The following is a 22999-nucleotide window of genomic DNA, read 5'->3' as shown; positions in this document are numbered from 1 at the left end:
CTCCCTTAAATACAACATGAATGCGTGCCCCCAACATACTTCCTCTGACCCCTCTCTTTCCCTCCTGCACTGCATGCGCTCTCTCCTCTCTCTTACACACACACACAGGTTGTTACGGGGTGAAAGGGAAGTACCCAGGGGCAGAGAGGAGGAGGCAGGAGTTCCAGGTGAGAAGGATTTAAATAACTACAACTAGACACCAAGAACCACCGCAATGCAGGAAAACCAAAACTCGAAACTCGAAAAACACTAAAATACTCAAAAAAGGGGTAAATCAAACTACAAACTATGGACGAGCACAGGAGGAAGGGAATGACAAGACTTAAATGCATGCAGACAAACGAGACACAGGTTGAAACACTCAAGACAGATGGGGACCCAAAGTAAAACTCACTACAACAACGAAACAAGAAACCCTACAAAATAAAACAGGAAGTTAAACTCAAAACATCACAGAAAATCAAAGAACAAAACACAAAGAAACTGAAACCGTTACATTACCCCCCCCTCAAGGAACCACACCAAGGTTCCACCTAGAGTCAAGGAGTAGGGAGCCCGAAAGGCTAACCGAAGGGCCAACAGCAGTCCGGTGGGGCGGGTCCGGAGGACGGCTGGGAGGCCGCTCTGTCCGGCGAGGCGGGTCCGGAGGGCGGCCAGGAGGCCGCGCCGTCCGGCATTGAGTGTCCGACCAGCAAACGGCTGGCGGCTCGGGGTCAGAGTCTGGAGCTGGCGGCTTGGATTCCGCGTCTGGAGCTGGCGGCTCAGAGTCCGCGTCTAGAGCTGGCGGCTCGGGCTCAGGGTCCGGAGCAGGCGGCTCGGGCTTAGGGTCCGGAGAAGGCGGCTCGGGCCAGGCGTCTGGAGCAGGGGGCTCGGGCCAAGCGTCTGGTGCAGGGCGCTCGGGCCAGGCGTCTGGTGCAGGGCGCTCGGGCCAGGCGTCTGGTGCAGGGGGCTCGGGCCAGGCGTCTGGTGCAGGGCGCTCGGGCCAGGCGTCTGGTGCAGGGGGCTCGGGCCAGGCGTCTGGTGCAGGGGGCTCGGGCCAGGCGTCTGGTGCAGGGGGCTCGGGCCAGGCGTCTGGTGCAGGGGGCTCAGGCCAGGCGTCTGGTGCAGGAAGGGGTTGGTGTGCCTCTGTCACCTTCCTGTCCACCACTCCCCTGTTCAGGACCTTCCTGGGAGCTGGGACAGGTCATGGTGCGTCCGGCACCCTCCTCGGAGCAGGGACGGGTTGGGGTTTATCGGGGACCAACTCCGGAGCCAAGATGGGATGTCGATTAGGGCGGCGGCGGCGATGGCGTTCCCCCCTCACAGCCAGTCGACTCCCGTTGAAGATGGAGGCGGGGAGCTGAAAACAGGACGAAGCCCACTGTGTCTCGACCCCCTCCTCCTCCAGGTAAAAGTCCTCCAACAGCCACAGATCCTGGTCCAGAGGGTCCAGGAATGACCCGACTCGAAAAACACTCAAACACTCGAAAAAAGGGGACATCAAACTACAAACTATGGACGAGCACAGGAGGAAGGGAATGACAAGACTTAAATGCATGCAGACAAACGAGACACAGGTGGAAACACTCAAGACAGATGGGGACCCAAAGTAAAACTCACTACAACAATGAAACAAGAAACCCTACAAAATAAAACAGGAAGTTAAACTCAAAACATCACAGAAAATCAAAGAACCAAACACAAAGAAACTGAAACCGTTACACGCGCGCGGCCCCAGCACATAAACATCCCCATTCCACAACAGTGGGTCCAGACGATCCTGGCTCCAATCCCTTCTTAAAATGAGAAGATTGTAATTGTGCTGGCTCCTTTGTGAAAATAAATGTAATAATGCAAAAAGGGTTCCGCTGTTGACAACACTGTTGTTGACATCCGTTGTTAACGTTAGCTACTTCTCCAAACAACTGCAAACATTTAATTGGAAATGTGAACGGCCTTGCAAAAAAATCAATTTTTTTCAAAAAATCGGAATTGAGCATTAAGCCCCGCAGTGTGAACGTAGCCTTAGACTCGAGTCAGACTTGAGTCATCAGTTTGATGACTTTAGACTTTACTTTGACTTTAACATCAGTACCTCGTGACTTGACTCTGACTTTAATACCAATATTTCGTGACTTGACTTGGAAAGACTTGCTCTTTTCACCAACACCCAAAGATTAAAAGTATATTGACACAGACAGTGTCACAATCTCTCTTTCTGTGTGCATCTGTGTGTGCTGTCGGCACAACATCCAATCACATTAGGTCCGTGTTAGTTTGATTCAACACATCCAACTAATCAGATTGTAGGGTAAATAAAATAGACAATGTCAATCAAAGCACTGCTTCCTGTTCACTGGTGTTATTAGTTCAGGAATAAAGGTTTGAGGTTCTCAACAAAAAACAGTTTGCAGTTTGCATAACACGCAGTTAGAAGATAACTAACAGAGATTCAAAATGACCAACTTCATCTGACTCTTGAAGTTGCACAAAGACCGGTAGGTTCTGGATGAAGGCTGACACTAGCTCATCAGGTAACTAACTGCTAGCAACAGTTAAATTGATGAGACTATGACCTCTCTGTAAGCCTTACATTGTGTGGGTGTGAAGGCAACCAGCTCAATTTAATCACAGACTGGCCATAATGTTTTTAAACTTTTACACCGCCCAACAAAAAATGACCCAGCTGTTGCAGGTAGGGATCTGGGTCTTCTCATATACTGTCTATAAGTGAGACGCAAGGATTAACTGTGCAATGGACATTATTATTATTATTATCTGCTATATGCACTTTAGTGCATGCAACTTACTAATAAAATGTTTGAATGAAATTTCAACAACAAAAACACAAAAACAACTAGTTGTTAGTAGGCTGCTAGAAGATAAAAGTTGGGGAAAGTATGGTGCACTGGGGTTCTGTCCTCTATTGTCATTTACTTCTCTTCTCCTCCTCTCCTCTATTCTTTATCATTTATTTATAATTTAGTTCTCCATGTCTCTGTTTGGTGCAGTGAGATTTATGTGTTGTTCGTGTTGGCTCATCTTTGCTCCTGTACTTGACCATGGACCTTGCCTCTGGCTCGTCTGTACTTCTTTACATGGCCGTGGACCTCGTCCAGTAGTGTCACTCAAGTGTACAGATTGATCAACAGTAAATCCTTGTTCCGCTGCTCGCTGATCATCATAGAACTTTTGCTGGTATTATCTTTTCCTCACAGCCTCTACGCTATTAGGCTTGACAAAGTCCACTCCAGTTCGAACATGTCGCTTCAGGGAGAGGTCAGCTGGAGATGTCCTGTTGCACAGGTTGGTTCAATGCAATACTGCAGTAGAAACATGGAAAGCTTGTCTTCCAAATCAAGTTCTGAGTTCCTGAGCTTCTTCAACCCTTCTTTCAGTGTGCACACCACTCTCTCTGCAAACCCATCTGTGGATGGATGTCTTGGAGCACTGGTGGAATGTTGTATTACATTTTTTGTCACAAAGGTTTGGAACTCTTTTGATATGAAGGTTATGGCATTATCTGTCACAATGTCTTCAGGGAGGCCATATGCTGCAGTCTCCTCAGTCTTGTGATGGGGGCTTGAGAGGTTATTTTTGTCATCCTGAAAACTTCCATCCATTTGGAATGTGCATCAACCACCACAAAATAGTTGTCCATGAGTGGTCCATGTGACTATTTTTCTCAGTTTGGTTGGCACAATGACACAAGTCCCCCACAAAACACAGCTCTGCTCTATTGAAAGTACATTCCTTTGCATGTGAAATGTTTTCAGTTTTTCCTCCACTTGCAACGGCCATCAGTCCATGACAAAACAATGCATTTATAACTCCATCTATAACTGAGAGGAGGGTTGTGTTGCCTCTCGACCGTGGCAGATCAACCGGGGATGTAAAGGTATGGGCAGTGGATACAGGACACCGTACTGTCTGGAAGACTTGAACATTTGGCCGGATGCACACTGGATCACGTATTGAGCCACATCTGCCTGCAGCGTGGGCCACCAGAAAGAGTTTGCCGTTAAAGATTGTGTGCTAGCCAGCTAGCTGCAAAAATAAATTCCCTAACTTACCTTACACTCTCTTGTTTTCCTTCCGGGTTACAGCGTCTGGGTCTGTCTCGGTCCTTGCAAACCATTACAGAACGAACTGGCCAAACTCCTGACACAGCTCACCATCTCACAGCAAGGATCTTTTCTGAAACCACACTGCAGCATTCCATCCACCTCCCGATGACATTCCTGCTCCCGCCCCAGCCATGTCACCGGAAAACTTCCGCCTACAGCTGGAACCATTCTATGGAGATGTTGATGTCAACTAATTTTCCAACAGGCACACAGGTAGTACCAAACTGATCATAGTAAAATCAATCTCATAATAAATGCACTACGGAACAAAGCCCCTCAATGGGCTCAAGCTTTTCTGGCCACTCATCCCATCTCTCATCTACCATTTTAACGTTTCGTAGGAGAATTTCGCCTTGTCTTCGACCAGCCACGAAAGCAGGAAGAAGCCATCTGGCGATTGCTTAGCCTAGAGCAACGCAATCGTCCGGTCAGTGACCACGTGATCGATTTCCGTATACTGGCGGTACAGGCGGGTTGGCCTGTACACGCACTCAAAGGAATTTTTCTATCAATCTCTCAATGTTAAAATCAAAGATCATTTGTGTTCTCAGCCAGAAGCCAATCACTTTGAAGAACTAGTTACCACAGCCCCATGATCTGATGCCCGGCTACGTGAATGCCAAGCTGAACAAGACCATCTGAACCGTAAGCAAACATCCAACTCTTCGTACCGCTCTCCTTTGCCTAACCTCTCTCCCCCGTCAGGCCTCAAAGCTACTTATAGCGCAGAACAAAGTATAATTGACCAGCACTTAGTTACCCAACTTTCTCTGCCCACCGAACCCCTCAGTTCTCCCATCAAAGCTGCCGGGTTACGTGGACAGCATTTGTCTAGAATCACTCACTGTACCAAACCCCTCCTACTCCTCACTTCTGGTAATCACAGAGAATATCTAAAAAATGTTGTCATTCAAACCCCCCAGAACCCCATAGTTCTTGGTTTTTCTTGCTTACAATGTCATAACCCTCAGATTAACTGGTCCAATTGTCATAAAACCAACTGGAGTACCTTTTTTTTTAGCTAACTGCCTCCATTCCGCTATCCCTTCCAAGTCCCCTACCGTCTCCAACATGACCGAAACAACTGGCCTGTCTAAAGTACCCTCCTGTTACCACCACCAAACCTTATATTTGGAACTCCGACGCAGCTTTCAATAAACTCAAAGAATTGTTTGTTTCAGCCCCTTTACTCATCCAACCTGACATTCAGAGACAATTCAATATGGAAGTCGATGCTTTCTACTCAGGTGTTGGTGCGGTTCTCTCTCAAAGAGAAGAATCAACTGGAAAGCTTAAACCCTGTGCATATTTTTCCCGCAAATTTTCACCCGTTGAACGGAATTATGATGTTGGCAACAGAGAACTCTTAGTGATTAAACTCGCTTTACAAGACTGGCGTCATTGGCTGGAGGGGGCTGAATATCCTTTCATTGTCTGGACTGACCCAAAAAAATTTGGCATACCTACGTTCGGCCAAACACCTCAATTCTCGCCAGACTCGTTGGTGCTTGTTTTTTGACCGTTTCGACTTGATCATTACTTACCCTCCCAGCAGTCGCAATGTGAAACCAGATGCTCTCTCCAGAAAATACAACCACTTTGAATCTGCCGACCAATCCCCTATCATTCCTGCCACCTGCATTGTGGGGAACCTCACATGGGACTTTGAAACTAGGGTCATACAGGCCCAGGGTGAGGAACCCAACCATGCTCCCTGTCCCCAAGGAACTTTGTACGTACCGTCTTCCCTCAGATCCGACGTTCTTACATGGGGTCACGCCTCGCGTATCTTCGGCCCTGGTGGAGATCGGAAGACCCTTAACCTCCTGAAGAAACGTTTCTTCTGGCCCGCCATGGAGAAGGACGTACGTGAATACGTGGCAGCTTGAACCACCTGTGCTCGCTCCAAGACGTCTAACTCACCTCCTGCTGGTTATCTGCTTCTACTACCCCCTCCAAGGTCCCACATCGCTGTGGACTTCGTTACTGGTTTTCCACCCTCTCATGGCCACACTGTGATTTTCACCATTGTCGACCGTTTTTCAAAGTCTGTTCGTTTCATTCCTCTTTCACAACTCCCTACAGCCACCGAGTCCGCTGAATCAGGTCTTCCACCATCATGGGATACCCTCAGTCATTTCGCAGGTCTAGAAGGTTTTCTGTTCCGCTCTGGGTGCCACAGCCAGTTTGACGTCCGGGTACCACCGGCAGTCCAATGGCCAGGCGGAAAGAGCTAATCAAAAACTTGAAGCCGCACTCCTGGCAGCCCAGAACAGCTCTGATTGGTCCAACCCTGGTTTGGGTTAAGTGTGCCCATAATACTCACCCATCTTCTTCTACGGGGATGTCTCCCTTCGAGGCCTCTTTTGGGTACTCACCACCTTTGTTTCCGTCACAGGTACTCGATTTGGTAGTGCCCTGAGTCCAGTTCCACCTCCAGCGGTGCCAGCAAATTTGGCACCAGGCCAGGGCTGCTCTCCTCCGCACCAAGGAGAGCAACTGCCAAATTGCTAATCATCACAGGGTTGTGGGACATACGCACCAGCCTGGTCAAAGGGTTGGGCTCTTGTCACGGAACATCCCCACCTAGGCTACCTCTCGGAAACTGGTTTCCCGCTATATTGGACCTTACACCATCGACAAAATCATCAACCCTTCCTGTGTCCGTCTCAAACTTTCCATGGCTCTCAAGGTACATCCCTCCTTTCATGTCTCCCAGATCAAGCCAGTCCACGAGAGCCCTCTATGCCCACCGTCCGCTTCCCCTCCGCCCGCCCGAGTCATCGACGGCACCCCGGCCTTCACTGTCAGCCGGGTGTTGGGCGTCCGGCGCTGTGGCGATCAGTTCCTAGTGGACTGGGAGGGTTATGGTCGAGAGGAACAGTCTCAGTTTATTGTCCAGGTGGAAACTGGTGATCAGGAATTGAATTCTGTGGCTGGGAGGAGAAATCTGCAATTGTGTTTTGGGGTGATGGGAGAGAGAGCTGGACAAAGTAGAGGAGAAGGTGGGTTATTGATGCAGGATGCTGTCCCATAAGGTGTGTGGTGTATTTTCTTTTTCTTTTCTTTTGTGGTGTTTAGTTCACACAAGAGGCGAACCGGAGCTGTTTGTCCAGTGGGTTTGGTTGCATGGTGACAAGTCGTGGCATGGCTGGAGGTATTGTCCTCTGGTGGAACCAGAAAGTGAATGGATGTGTTGAACCCAGGTCGGCACAAATGGTTGTTGATCCTGTGGACAAGGAGGTAGTAATGAGTACATAAGAGAGCTGGACGCAGCTTAAGGTAAATCTTCATGAATATCAAAGTTAGCGACAGTATGAGGCCAAGTACTGCACCATAGAAGGCAAATGAACTGCAGGTGAATCCTGGAGCATGCACATCCTAAATAAAAGTCCAAAGAAGGAGAGCTGATGAGATGAGTGCGCGACTAGGAGTGGCCACACCCATGAAGTAGGCCCCAGGAGTACTGCATAGTGGACAGAGAGGAAAACAGGAACCTCAGGATAAGGGGGAAGAAAAGAGGATGGAAGGGAAAAGAAAAGGGTAGACCCCCGGAGCACCACGACACATATTTTGTCAAAGATTTGGAGTCACTCTTTTTTTCTTATGAGTCAAAAACCTTAACATTTTGAATTTTGATATGAGATTTTCTAGTATTAACATTTGTGACTTCAGAAGAGTGAGACCTGCCTTCAGATGGCATTTCTGATTTAAAGAAGGCACCAAAATCCCTTCAGGATTTCGTGTACTGTATAGTTTGACTAGATTTGTGTTTTCAGTGCAGCAAAGAACTAGACAGAATACAGATATAGAAAGAAGATCAGGTAAATCTGTTTCAAGACCTTTTCAACCTACTGAGAACTGGATACAGAACTATGTAAAAACTTGTTTGATGGTGTCTTTGTGATCCATTCAGCCACGTGATTCCTGGATCATGTCCTTCTATTCAAACCTGTATGTGAAAAAAGGAGGGACTGTCTGCAGAAATGCCTAGCTCTGACTGGGATGACGGAGGGAATCTGTTCCACCTCTAATGGCAGCAATAAGTCTCACACGCACACATGGGTCTTAATGGCTTTTATAATGAATGGCCCTACATAGTTGGCTAAGTGCTGGTTGCCATGGTGACAGGGTCAATTGATCTGAAAGTATTGATTGGACATTGATAAGCAGTGGACAGCAGCCCATAGGAATACAGAACAAGCTATGTGGATGTGCACTTATATCACGTTAGTTTTGCAAGAGGAAGGCATGACACCTTTTTTTTGTGGTGGTGGGGGTTTGCACCTTGTAGCCATTCATCACCAACTTGATTCTACGGTGGCCCTGAAGTGCAAAGCATTCAACAAATCACTCGATACAAAAACATTTTTAAGATCACAACAACAATTAAAAAAAAAAAAATTTTTAAAAAGCAGCATTACATTTTAGAAAACAAAACAAAATTTCAGAAACCAAAACTTGAAAAACAAAAATGACAAAAAAAAAAAAAAAACATTTCAGAAAACAAAATTAATTTCCAGGAAAAAAAAGAAATATTAAAAAATGAAAACATTTCAGAAAAAAAAATTCCAGAAAAAAAAGAAATATTAAAAAATGAAAAACATTTCAGAAAAAAAAAAATTCCAGAAAAAAAATGAAATATTAAAAAATGAAAAACATTTCAGAAAAAAAATGAAATATTAAAAAATGAAAAACATTTCAGAACACAGAATGAATTTCCAGAAAACAAAACGAAATCTTCAAAAATGAAAAACATTTCCAAACCGGAAGAGGCAGGTACTATGGGACAACGCTGATTGGATGATGATTTTTGTCAATCATTTGAACTGAAAAGTATTTTAAATGAAGCGATGACTGATTTTATCGTCCAAACAACAATGTACTATAATAATCCACGTATTTCCCATTTATATATCAAATAAAAAATGCAGCAAACTGTTAATGAACTTTAAAATTACTTTTTTAACATTTCGCCTGACACACGGTCACCCGGAAGTAGTTTGTGAGCACTTTTACCACGAACGCTGTGCGCTAATGTCTACGGCTGCGAGGTTCACGCTGTCAATCATCTTTAGGTAAGAATCAATTCTGTGATCTTTTCTTTTGTCAGTCACATGTCTCTAAGGATGTTAATTTTAGGATGTTAAAGTGCTGCTTTGAAAAGATAATTTCTTTTTATCTTGCGCATGCGCAAAAAGAACCCGATGGAGACGAACCGTCTTCACATGATAGCCGTTCCCGTTTTCGGTGACAACATGAGAGAAAAAGCTCCGAGCTAGCCTGATTCTGGGATTTATACAGTAATTACAGTAATTATATGGCATCAGTGTTGCTAAAAATCGACTTTAAGACTGAAATCAGTAAACAAGTTCTTATGGGAAATAATATTAAGTGCATTGTATATTTTAGAACCATGCATATACACATATACTGAAACTTAAGAATGAACTTTACAGTTTATAAAATACTTAATTGAATTAACATGTGATATTTCTGCAGGTGAAGTTTCTCAAAGCGAAGTTCCAGAAAGGTTTGTGCTGCAGAAGAACAGATGGCAGCTCTACATGGGAATACAAGAAGACTAAAGTCATTCATATCATTGTGCAGTGTACAGGCAAGTCACTATGATTTATGTGAAATGTAATCAATAAATATTATTTAACCTTAATATCTAATTTTTTTTTTTTAAATTGCAGGTCCTTTAAAAAAACGTCTTTAACCTGCTGCATAAGCCTGATTAGTTGAAAATGATGCAGTGGGGAGTGAAAAACGAAGCACAATTCCTGGCTTTAGCGTCGGGCTGATGATCTGGAAATCACATCTATGAGGAATCGCATCAAACACTTGTACAACTCCAAACAACTTAATGTTCCTTTAAGCAAAACTCCAGTTTAAAATGTTCATGTTAGACTTGCTTCATTTAGGAGTTTTTCCATGTTTACCATTTTAGGTTTTAAAGCTTTATTAACAAAGATGATGTTTGATTTTCAAAGCTGTTGTTTAGAAATGTTTTTTTGTCAATGAAAAAACTGAACGCTGACGTGAGGATTGTAATAATGGATATGAAAATAAACAAATTTGTTTCATAGCAAATGCAGTATATTTATTGAAAACTTAACATGAATACGTTATTCAATAACAGAAACAAAGAAACAGTTGTGGATTTTCCTTTATGGGCTTCTTCATGCAGTCAATCAAATGTTACGTTTACAATCAGCATTTACTCAGCGTACCTGTCAGTCACATTTATTAGAGGAAAAAATGCATCTGGGAAAAGTCTGTTTGTGCTTAACAACTATATCAAAAAGAGTCATGTCAGGGAAGTTTTGTCCACATTGCTGCTCAGCATCACATCCAGAGGAAGATGCACAGGTAAGGGACCCCAGTTCCTGCTCGTACATGCTTGCAGCTTCCTCTGCACTGGACTCCAGCTCTTGAAATCCCTGACAGAAATAAATTAATAAATTAAAAATCCCTGACAGAAAAACATCAGCTACCGTTCATCTTTCATTCAGGAAAAAGTTGAGTTCATCAAAATGAGGAGAAAATGGGTTAAACCAGAAATTCATTAGGGAGGGGTCAAAACACCAAACTCAGAATAAAATACATTTCAGTCTTATAAAAAATACATTCTAAAACAATTTGGTATTCCTCCTCTGCCTGAAAGACTAAAACGTTTTTTTTAAAGATTTATTTTACACTACAGACTTTGCCACCTTTAGTTACACACCTGTACATGTCTGATGATGTGCACATGCAGTCATTTACAGTCATGTTTCTGTGCACTGACACACTCTAAAGTCACAGATCTTAATAGTGTGAATAAGAAGCATTCATAAATGTTATTCTGAGACACAAACTGCTGCAGTTTACCTGACAGCTTTGCTGATTTATGCTGCTGGTACACCTGTCTGAGAATCCTGCCCACGTGACCCCCCCCCCCCTCTCCAGCTGATGAGGTAACCTGTCATTAACGTATGACTGAAGGATCTTGGATCTGTCTGTAAACACCCACCTAGAAATCACATTTAACGCTACATTTATTAGATCAAATAAATGTGCCTCCATACCTTATCTGTGGATGGCGGGACTGCATTTCCTGATGTGCGCCGTCTTTAACACCCGTTTCTTTGCAGTTGCTGCTTTAGACAGAATCCTCTCACGACATTTTGAAACATTTGTAAACCTGGTTGGTGTTGATATTTCTGGGTGCGTTCTGTCATCACATCCGCTAAATATTCAAAGATTAAAGTTTATGTTAACGTTTTACCGTCCCTTTCTTTGTTTACCTGCAGAACGGACGTCATCCACACAAACTACTTCCGGGTGACCGTTCTGCTTCAGACGAAATATTCAAAAAATAATTTAAACCTTCATTATCTGTTTGCTGCATTTTTGATTTAATATGTAAATGGGAAATACGGGAATTATCATGGTACATTGTTGTTTGGACGATAAAATCCGTCGTCGCTTCATTTAAAATACTTTTCAGTTCAAATGATTGACAAACATCATCATCCAATCAGCGTTGTCCCATAGTACCTGCTTCTTCCGGTTTGGAAATGTTTTTCATTTTTGAAGATTTCGTTTTGTTTTCTGGAAATTCATTCTGTGTTCTGAAATGTTTTTCATTTTTTAATATTTCATTTCTTTTCTGAAATGTTTTTCATTTTTTAATATTTCATTTTGTTTTTCTGAAATGTTTTCATTTTTTTTATTTCATTTTGTTTTCTGGAAATTAATTTTTTTTTCTGAAATGTTTTCATTTTGTAATATTTCTTTTTTTTCTGGAAATTAATTTTGTTTTCTGAAATCTTTTTTTCTTTTTTTTCTTTTTTCTTTTTTATGTTTTGGTTTCTGAAATTTTGTTTTGTTTTCTAAAATGTAATACGCTTTTTAAATTGTTGCTGTGATCTTAAAAATGTTTTTGTATCGAGTGATTTGTTGAATGGTTTGCACTTCAGGGCCACCTTATGATTCTGACCCAGTGTTTGTTATCCATTATAGGGGGTGAGGGGCAAAATATCAAAGTGTGTGTGGCAATAAACCCCTAAAAAACATTTAGAAAAACACATTTGATTTTTCTTCATCTTCCTGCTGTAATTTTTTTCTGATGTCTGATGAGGTTGCAGTGCCCCATATGTGCCAAAACATGGCTAAAATGCCACGGGGATTGGTGCTTCTTGTCTCTGCTGCACTTAAATAGCTTTTTATTATTAGTGCATAGGCAGAAATAATACAGCTGGGGTAACTTTTTACTCATTCCTTGCAAAAGTGACTTGGTGGAATCCAGATGGGTCTCAACTTCAACTACAGAATAGCTTTGTTTCAATGTTTTCATGTGTTGTAGGAGTGGGTTAGTGGGGCAGCAGGTGTGAGAGAACCAGAGGAATGAGAGATGAGTTGAAGAAAGTTGCGGGAAGGTAACATGTACTGAAAAGAAGTTGGACATCCCCCCCAGGAAATATCTTGTGGAATAAGATGTGTTCAGATGCACAAAGAACTTTTCAAGCCCCTTCATGGTGTTGACAGTCTTTGAGGAAAACAATAATATTACTCTAAAACAAAGAGTGTAGATGCCAAAATTTCCCTGGTTTCAGGGAGTGACTCATTTACCATGTGAAACGTGTCGGCCTAGGTTTTCACTCACTAACCTGCTGACAGAAGACATTGAAAAGTGCTGCACATCTACAAGTCCCTGTTGTGAAATGCAACATACTGAATTTTACTGTCAGTCATTAATGCATCGGGATACAACTTTACCAACTGTTGCAACCCCTCATTCCAATCCCCTTCACCAAACAGTGTCATGCATGGCACATGCTGCCTTTTTCCACGCCGCCAGTGGTGTGAACAAACTGTGTCAACAAAGGAAATGTGTGGCAGACACAAGACACTGCAGTAACATCCGCAACAAAGGGCCAGAGTTAATCATCAGGTGTCCTTGTGGGAGCGAAGAGACAGGTCATATTGAGACAATCCCCACTCTACGTTTAGGTCAGTCTGATGGCACGACTCCCTGGAGGGAATTTTTACGTACATTTCACAATTGTGCTGCAGTTAACCTCTGGTCAGAGAAGACAATGGGTATCCAGCTGAAGTTCTGCCTTGTTGGGGCAGTGGGTACCATCATTAACAGAAATCCCCCATCGTTATTCGCCTGGTGGAGGAGATGGAGACTGCATATCGGCTTATCAGGGTGTGAGTAGATGGATCCCAGAGATGCTCACTTCTCAGAACTGGGAACACAAAAATATTTATTTGTTAAAATAAAAAAAAAGTTACTTGGGTGTCTGTGGAGACAATTCCTATTTCCACCAATGAAGGTTGAGTCACTGCAAATGTGTGAATGGTTTTGCAGGCGACTTTTGGCCTTGTGTCTTGGATACTTGGCTAAGACGAGGGGCCGAGCTGTCAACTGATGAGTACCTGGTGGTGAGTTCGATTCACTCGCAGGGAAGGAGGTCAGAAAGACTAGGTGGACTTAAATGTACATTAAGGGTCTGCTGGGAATGTCTGGCTGAGCTCTCCAACAGGGAGGTCTATAACTCCCACATCTGAAAGAGTTTCAAACAGGTACTGCAGGAAGCTGGTTACTTTGAGTCAAAGTAGACCATGTTTTCCACTTCTATTGTCTCTGCTGCTGTCCGGAGCTGTGGTCTCTGGTGTCTGTCGCAGTGGCAACCCCTGAACCCGTGGACACCAGAAGTGAAGGATGCTGTCAAACTGAAGAAGGAATCCTACCAAGCCTGGCTGGCTTGTGGGACTCCAGAAGCAGCTGACAGATATGAGCTACGGCCCAGGCTGTTTTAGAGGAAAAACTCACTCCCAGGTGGAGTTCGGTGAGGCCAATGGATGAGGTGTGTGGAGGGAATGGAGGGTGTGTTTCAACTACCAGGAAATCGCACTCCTCAGCCTGCCAGGGAAAGTCTATGCCAAGGTACTGGAGAGGAGAGTCTGTCCAATAGTCAAACCTCAGATCTAGGAACAACAGTGTTGTTTCTGTCTCAGCCGTGGAACAGTGGACCAGCTCTACCCCTCTTTAGGGTGCTGGACGGTTCATGGGAGTTCGCTTATCCAGTACATATAGTCAGTACCATAAAAATTTGGACAGAGACACATTCTTTCTAATTTAGTTTCTGTACATTTAAACAAAACAACTCAGATGCCATTGAAGTGCAAACTTTCAGCTTTTATTTCATGGGTTGAACAAAAAGATTGCATACAAATGTGAAAAACTAAAGTCAAACCCAAGCCGGCAGTAAGTCAGATCTCTTCCCGGTGCATGTCTGACTCCAGGGGGGCTGCCATTTATCAGCGGTTCTGTTCATAATCTTTATGGATAGAATTTCCAAATGCAGCTAGGGCCCAGAGGGGCTCTGGTTTGGGAACCACATAATTTCCTCCCTGCTCTTTGCAGATGATGCTGTTCTGTTGGGTTCATCAAGCCAGGACCTCCAGCATGTATTGGAGCAGTTTGTGGCCAAGTGTGAAGTGGCTGGGATGAGGGTCAGCACTGCTAAGTCTGATGCCATGTTTCTTGACCAGAGAAAGTTGATTAAGTATCTATGGGTCTCGTTCAATAGTGAGGGAAGATCGGAGCGTGAGCTCAACGGGTGGATTGGAGCAACGTCTGCTGTTATGTGATCGCTGTATCGATCCGTTGTGATGAGAGAGCTGAGCCAGCAAGCAAAGCTCTCAATATACCAGTCGATCTTCGTTCTAATGCTCACTTATTGTCATGACAGAAAGAACGAGCTCCTGAATACAAGCAGCTGAAATGAGCCTTCTTCGTAGGGTAGCTAGGCGCTCACTTAGAGATGGGGGGGGGGGGGGGGGGGCTCGGTCACACGGAGAGAGCTCGGAGTAGAGCCACTGCTCCTTCACATTGAGACGAGAATCAGAATCTGGTTCAGATGCCTAATGGGGAGGTGTTTCAGGCATGGTCATGCCCCAGGGAAGAGGACCCAGGACACGCTGGAGAGACTTTGTCTTTCAGCTGGCCTGGGAACGTCTTGTGGTCTCCCTAGAAGAGCTGGAGGAAGTGGCTGGGAAGACGGCTGAAGCATTTGTTTTTCATGTTTCACTGTTGTTTTTCCCATGCCAGTTCAGAGATGCTTTGAGAATAAAGATTTTTTTCCCTTTTTGTAAACAGAAGTAAAAATGTAAATGCCACTCTAGATGTTTTATGTTTGAGAACAACGTTTTTTTTAAGTTTTTTTTTTTTTTATTAAACCTTCCATTCATCAGTTCATTGTAATTTTACCAGTTCGGGCATTACCTCCTCTGTGCTTTGAATTCGTCTTTCATTTTTCCAGTTTGGTATTTATTTTTGAAATATCCTGTCTGATGGCCTCTAAATGTTCCTTGTTTTCTTTACAGAAACTTTCTCCCAGTGCCTTAGTATCTTGGCATTAGCAATGTGGTTAGCCTGTCAAGCTAAGGACGTTTTCAGCTTGGACAAATTGCTTCCTCCGTTCGAAAACAGACTTTATCTAATAGGTTGACTTATACTCTTGAAAAGTATATATTCACATATTAATTGTTGTCTTCTGGATAGTCAGTAAGTAAAGTAAAGGGAGAAAATGACAAAAGTGCCACGTCCAAGTAAATATACTGAAAACAGCACCATGATAAAGAAGCCTCATTAATGAAATGGCTGTGAAATGTCTGAAAGAAAAAAAAACAGGTTGTTGAATCTGTTTGGTTGTTGATCCTGTGGACAAGGAGGTAGTCATGAGAACATAAGAGAGCTGGACGTAGCATAAGGTAAATCTTCATGAAGTTTAAAGTTAGCGACAGTATGAGGCCAAGTACTGCACCATAGAAGGCAAGTGAACTGCCGGTGAATCCTGGAGCAGGCACATCCTAATTAGAGTTCCAAAGGAGAGCCGTGTTTCAGGCATGTCTCACAGGTTGGAAGACCCAGGACACGCTGGAGAGACTATGTCCAACACAAATATCTATCAATTGTATACATAAATATGAGAAAAAAAATCAAAACTGCTTGTAAGCAATCCATTTTTGTAATTTGAGAACATTTATTTTCGGAAACATGCAATAAAAGCAGCAAAATTATAGTTCGTTCACAAAAATAAATTACTCTGAGTCAGAGAGGTTACCTTTGCAAATCCAGACCTTTATTCTGAGAATGCAGCTCATCATGTTACTGCTTTTTCGGGGGAGGGGGACAATTTGGTGCCTGAAATGGAAAAACAAATAAAAAAAACAGATGAATTATATGAACGAACATGTTCAGACGTTTATCTGCACAATTGCTTCTGCTGCTATGATGTTAGCTGATGAAGGCTCAGCAGAATATTTCTGATCTAGCAGTTTATGACATGTTTTTTGTCTTTAGACAGAAAAATCTTCCTTAGATCCGAAAGGCTTTTAGGAAGTTTAGTTGAATATAATTTGGGTTTAATTTGAGCTGAGTCTATTCCAACTCTTTTTGTGTTTGCCATGTAAACAAAATTCTTCATTTTGGGCTTAATCTTCTGTTGCAGAGCCATTTATGTGAAGCAGATGACTTCCCTCTGCTGCTCTTCTGATGTCCCTGAAAACTCCAATGGTAGTCAGCATGAAATCCTGCAGGATGTAATCTGTAATCTGTTTCCCACAGTAGAGGATTACAGTAATATTTTAAGAATGCTTTGCTCCACTTTTACCAGAACCACAAATCTTGTTCAGCGTCTTGGAAGTGAATGAAACTTTCTTGATGTGGACACATGCTTTTTAACCGTGGATTTTTTCCCCATCTGCACTGACAGATGCTGAACCTTCAAAAATGTAAAAGCTGAGAAAGGACTAGAAGGCAAAGAAATCGTCCTGTTTGACACTTTCCTCAGATGTTTAAAATGTTCGTCTGTAATCAAGGTTTCTGCTGTCTGGGAAAAGTCCCTGTGGATTTCTACTTCTCAGTCTACAGAGGTCAGTGCAACACAGCTTTTCCTGCTCATCAGTGGTGATCTGGAGTCTGAAGAGGAGGCAGTCTATTGGGGTTCGCCACTGACATTCCTCTTTGTCAGTTTAAGAGCATCAAACTGATCAGTGCAGGTGGAAGGAGGTCATTCAGACCTCAGTCCAGAGACTGAACTCAGTCGCTGCTTCACTATAGAGAGGCACGCCATCGATCCATGATTAGGTTCTGCTCATCAGCTGTTTTTTGTTGCTGGCAGACAGCACATCTTTATTAATGCAGCTTTGAGGGGCCATGCTGCTGATGCTGCAGCCTCACAGCTACCTGCTGGTGACACAGCAGAATATAGGATCTCTGGTGCGGAAGCGTTGGACTGCCAGTTTGCGCAGGTCACAGTTCGGCTGTTCGCTCCAGACCCTCCTTTGTTGCTGAATGTCCACAGCTGCCTCGGTCAAAGGAAGCAAACAGGAAACTGTGGCTTTTAACATACAGTATGCAACACGGCTGGCTTGATGCTCATTACACTGCTTAAATAGTCTGTACCGCAGAGCAGCTTTGGAGCAGCTCACATGAAGAAATTGAAACAACCAAAAACTATATGAAGCCAGCGGGTTTGCTTTATTATCTGAACAAATCAAAAAAGTTTACTCTGATTTTTTGTCTGCATGTTTGGAGCAGCTGCAGGATGAGTAAGAATCAGTTCTCTGTAGGTGTTCCTCCTGCAGTCATGCATATTCATTAGCATCTGCTGATGCAAACCTTTGGTCATTTCTTTATGATCAGGAGCGTATATCCAGATAATTCCATATTTCTGTGCATGTGCAGGAGGAGGCACTCAAACCTGATTTGGAAATCTGCTGGCACCAGAACTTCAATATTTGAAAATTTACCATATTATGTAGCTTCTTGTAGATAGAGTCAAGACTAAGTTTGAGTACTTGGTGTGTGTGTGTGTTAGTGTGTCTCTGAGTTTGTGTTTGTCTGTCTCTGCGTGGAATTTGGTTTATTCCTGACCCACGAGAAGTGTTTCCATAAACTGGCAAGACAGAACTCAAGTAATCCCTCTACCAAAACACATGCAGCAAATAACACAAAATGATACCGTCGTTCTAAAAGTTTGCTGATTGTAAGCAAGATTTGGGTAGCATGGATTTCTTTTGATTGGTGCCTCTTTTCCAATGCACCTTGAGATTAAAAGAAATACATGCTGGAGGTTTCATGCATCATGTCTTTTACATTTTGCAGGTTTAGACATGCCAAATTTTATTTTGTTTTTAAACTTGTCCTGTCCAACAGCCGGACAAACAGATGAGATCTGAAGGCCTCTTTTGTTTTTATTTTACTGTTACAACAGAGGGTTATAAATATTTGGACACACAAGGTGTATATTTGTGCAAACCCCTTTTGTAATCTATGCTAAACTTTATTTATATTGATCACACGTTTTTTAATTGGACTGGGTGGAAAAGAAGAAGCGGGAAGAAGAGAGGGATGTTGGGGGGGTATGGGCACAAAAGAAAGGGGGAAAAGGGGGGGTTAAGGAAATAGGTGGATGATAATGGGGGGGGGGTCGATGAATCATAAAGAAACAGGTTCCTGGAAGTTTATAATCATTAGGTGTACATGTTGGTGTAGAAGGGGCGGAGCCTGTCCATACATACGCTAATGTGACAAACGTTCCTGTTGGCTCCAAAAATCTTTACATACAATCATGTCAACATGTACATATTACAACTACAGTTCACACGCACTTATGCATACGAACCATTACATGTAATGAATTTCATTCAGTCACACATACTATTTGTGCAAAAGTGAGCTAGAACCTGTGATCAGCTGAGGTTTTATGTTCTTTTTGGGTAGATGATGGAATGTAAAAAAAAGAGGGATGATGCCCAGTCATCCCCACACAAAGACCCCCGCCAAAGCAGCAGTGGTACCCCCTCCCCCCACCCACCGCCGACACCCGCAAGCAAGACTGTCACGGGGCCCCTAATGCAAGGAGGCACAGAGTTCCAGCTCCAGCCCAACCAGAAGCATATAGCTTCCGACGCAGAGCACCCCCAGCCCAAGATGCGCAGCCCACCATCACACAGGAGTTCGGACCTTAACACCACCCCAACCCCAGGCAGGAGCATGGGTCCCCCAAGGGAGACCCACCCCATGCTCCAAGCAGCTGCCCACCCACCTCGCAAGAGGTTCAGGAGAGAGCAAGGGGGCCGGCCACTGCTGGGCGTGAGAGAAGGATGCTCGAGAGAAGTGGGGGTCCCTGAAGAGCGCTGTAAACATGGCCTGACCAGACTCACCTACTCTTGGACTTTAGGAGACACCCAGCGCTCGAGGGCAAGGACCAGAACCCGCACCACAGGGACACGGTTAAATCATTGTCAAACCACGAGTTGGTTGTAATGGTGCTAGAAGGATCTTTTGCTTTGGTTAACCCATCATATAACACCCACCACTGTAAATCTTTGGCAAAGATACACTGCTCCTACTCATCCTAGCCTGTAAAAATGTTTTAACAGGAGGTGATTTGTATTGGTCACTCCACAGTGACCTGCCATTGGCTATCATGTGCCAGAGAGAGAACTGGTAGTTATGCAGCTCTACTAGTTGATTTAGATTAGCCACGGGGCTGGATGAAGAAGACCATTTCCTTATTAAGGCCTCAACTTCAAAGAAATACGTTGTTTTTAGTAGGCTTTATGCTCTCTACACGCCGCACTGGCATTCAGGAGTAACCAAGAGTGTGGTATTTACAGTGGGTGCACAAGTAAAGGCAGGGCACGCTTCTTCCAACACAGGAGGAGACCAAACAGAAACGGCCTTTAAACCTGAAAAGTGCAAATTTAAAAATGTGTGCTTGTTTCTTTGTTTTAACCTGTGTTTGTGATGTGTGTTTCTGTGTGTGTCTCCACGTTGTGTAAGTGTAGATGCTTGTAGAGTGCATGTGTTAATGTGTATTTTTCTATGTGTTTGTGATGTGTGTGTGGCACTTGGGCATCATGTTTGTGATGCGATTGTGTAACTGTGAAGTGTCTGTGACTGTTCTGTGTGTTTGTGTCTGTCTGCCTGTTTGTCTCTGTAATTATATGTGATGTTTGTTTGTGTATCTGTGTGTTTGCATGTTTGTGTATGACGTGTGTGTTAGGGTGCTCATGTGTCTGTTTGTGACGTGTGTAGTACTTGTGCGTCTGTGGTGTGTGTGGTTGTGTGCATGTGGGTGTTAGAGTGTGACAGCACAGTTCAGAACTTATTGTGACGTCTCCCTAAATTATTTTTATATTCCAACTGTTCTATATGTTTTTGAGAAGCTTAACTACAACTCTTTCCAAGATTTTAGAAATAAAGGGGATGTTTGATTCTGGTCTATAGTTGGCCAGGTTGTTTAGATCTAAGCTGAGCTTTTTCAGAAGAGGTTTAACAACTGCATATTTAAAAGGCTGTGGCACATAACCTGTTTCCAGGGAGATATTTATTATTGTTAATATGGAATCATTAATTAGGGGGAAGCTTTCTTTAAAAAGCTTAGTGGGAATTGGGTCTAACAGACAAGTTGAGACTTTGGATGATGTAATAATTGATGTTATTTCCACTTGATCCACAACAGTGAAGCAGTCTAATGTTACAGAAGTTTTTATGAATGCCTCCACTTCTACCGCTTCAGCCTGCTCTGGAATAACTTGGTTCAACTTTTGTCTAACATTTGAGATTTTACAATCGAAAAATGTGATAAAATCTTCATAGCTGAAAGCAGCGGGAATATGTGGTTCTATTTAGCTCTGACTGCTGGTTAGACTGGCAATTGTACTAAAAAGAAATCTTGGATTATTTCCATTCTCTGCCATTAAGGCTGAATAGTACTAAGTTCTGGCTGTACATAGAGATTTTTTTTCATAATTCAAGAGGCAATATTTCCAGGTATTCAGAGACTGCTGTGAGCCGGAGCGGCGCCATTCTCTTTCTAACTAACAGGTTACTTGTTTAAGAGAACGTATATCAGCGTTAAACCACGGTTTTGGCTAACAAGCTTAGGTTTCAGGGGGACAACAACATAGAGTGTACTCCTGAGGGCTTGTAAGGCATCAATAACAAACTGGTCGTTTTTATTGGGACTGAAGCTATGGTAGCTGGTCTCAGAGTATTTGCTCAGCATGTTACTTAGGCCGCATTTCCACTGCATGGTTCAAGTGACCCAATTCCGATTTTTTCCTCTCATGTGGCACAGATCGGATATGACCGGTGAACGTGTAAGCAGGACAAAACCGCATGGATTCCAATTTTCTCAGATCGGATTCAGGCCTCATTCATATGTGGAAATAAATCGGATACGAATCGGATACGTGCGTTTGCGTGTGCTATGTAAGCAGACAAATCTGATATTCCCCGGTTAATGCGAGTCATACGTCAGTGACAGGACACCACCAACTGAGATCACATGACTTATTATAGGTGTTTTTGTGCGTTGATTTTGCTGTTGGAGGACAGCTGGAACCCCATCAGCGTGTTACCTTTCAGCCTCAGGCTTCAGACTGTAGTTGGAAACCGCTGTTATTCCCGGTGCGGTCCAGGTCAGGACGCAAACTGTAACTAATCAAGCGGGACACTGTTGCTCTGGAACAGGCTAGAAGCCGTTTATTTCTTTGCTTGGATCAAACTGTTAGTACAGCACAACGTCTGCAAACACTTCCTCGTTCAAAACTCAGAGAGAGCACATAAGCCGGCCGAGCAGCCCTCCTTCTTCCTCTCCAGCGCAACTCCTCTCGTGCGCCTGCCTAATCCAGGAGCGCCCAAGGCAACGCCTCCTTCCGTCGCTACATTGCCTCCATGACAGCCGCAGTCACACAAAACAAACACAACAAAAAGGGGGGGGGGGCAAGCTTTGCTTGTTTCTTTTTCGCCTTGCTAAACATTTGCCTTTTGGACCAACATGCATCTTCTAAATGTGCTTTTATTACTGTGATGATTATTATTAAGGGCCTGCTCGCTCATAATTTTTTAAATCCGTGCGGTCAGTGCTTTTTTCTTGGCTGCAAGTACCGCGATGAAGGATTATCATTAGGCTAATACATGCTAAAAACATTAGCCATGGAGGTACTTAAAACTCTGTGCGGGCAAATGCCGCAATGAGCATCTTAGATATAAACATGTGGGATTTACATCAGCCTTTATTTTGTCTGGACACCACTGAAAACACATATTCATATGATGGTTTAGAGTTTCTCAGATCTGTGTAGCAGCACTTCTGCCTTCAGCGATCCGGCTGCCGGTCTGACGACAAAGCTAGTGCCGGGGAAAGTTTTGACGAACTGCGGTTCGTCCGAAGGAGGTCCGCGGAAGGCGGAAATGCTGCTACGTGGTCCTCAGAACGTCTACATTTGATAGTTTCAGCATTGTGTAGTGTAAATGCAAGAAATCGGATTCGGGTCACTTTTAAAAGATGATGTAAGTGGGCCGTCAAACAAATCGTATATATTCAGAAAATCGGATTTGGGCATCAAGACCTGCAGTGTAAATGCAGCCTTATTGGTTAAACTGAGAGTTTAAACTCAGACACTCATCGGTCAGATAAGGTTTTTCTAAGTTGTTTTTTATTGACTGGCACAGTTGTAGTAGTTTTAGGGGATGTCATCTGGACTTGGTTTTAAAGTTGGAAGACGTTTCACCTCTTATCCAAGAGGCTTTGTCAATTCTGAAATAGCTGGTCTAAGGGTTGGTATATATGCGCTCATGGGGGAGGAGTCAGACCTGAAACTGGAGGTGTTGTCCACTTAGCCTACGTGGTTTCAGGTCGTTAATAGTCCTTTGTCCTCAGCTGGGGGTTGGGGAGTCAGTGACTCCCTCTCCAAATGGTCGTCTCTTTCAGCGGTTACCGACTCAGGTGGAACTGGTTTGGTTTGTTTAGGTTTCAAAACACTGCCGTAGATGGATGGAAGAATAAACCTGAGACCACCATTCTTATTAAGAG

General features: G+C 43.6%; 1 protein-coding gene and 2 long non-coding RNA genes across 3 annotated transcripts in view; 2 read left to right on the top strand and 1 right to left on the bottom strand.

The window, feature by feature from the left end:
- LOC144984092 (uncharacterized) overlaps positions 1–22999 on the top strand; it is a 379397-nt gene that overhangs the window by 154497 nt on the left and 201901 nt on the right. The window lies entirely within an intron of this gene.
- On the top strand, positions 9088–9939 carry LOC144984151 (uncharacterized). The gene is made up of 3 exons (XR_013647820.1): positions 9088–9184; positions 9609–9723; positions 9806–9939. It is a non-coding gene; the product is annotated as an uncharacterized LOC144984151 (long non-coding RNA).
- Positions 10261–11317, bottom strand: LOC144984152 (uncharacterized). Its single transcript, XR_013647821.1, has 2 exons — positions 11180–11317; positions 10261–10552 (listed from the first exon to the last, which is right to left on the bottom strand). It is a non-coding gene; the product is annotated as an uncharacterized LOC144984152 (long non-coding RNA).

The sequence above is a fragment of the Oryzias latipes genome, chromosome 15, assembly GCF_053564925.1.
Source record: "Oryzias latipes strain Hd-rR chromosome 15, Olatipes_Hd-rR_3.1".
Lineage (NCBI taxonomy): Eukaryota > Metazoa > Chordata > Actinopteri > Beloniformes > Adrianichthyidae > Oryzias > Oryzias latipes.
This window is presented reverse-complemented; position numbering and strand designations above follow the sequence as displayed.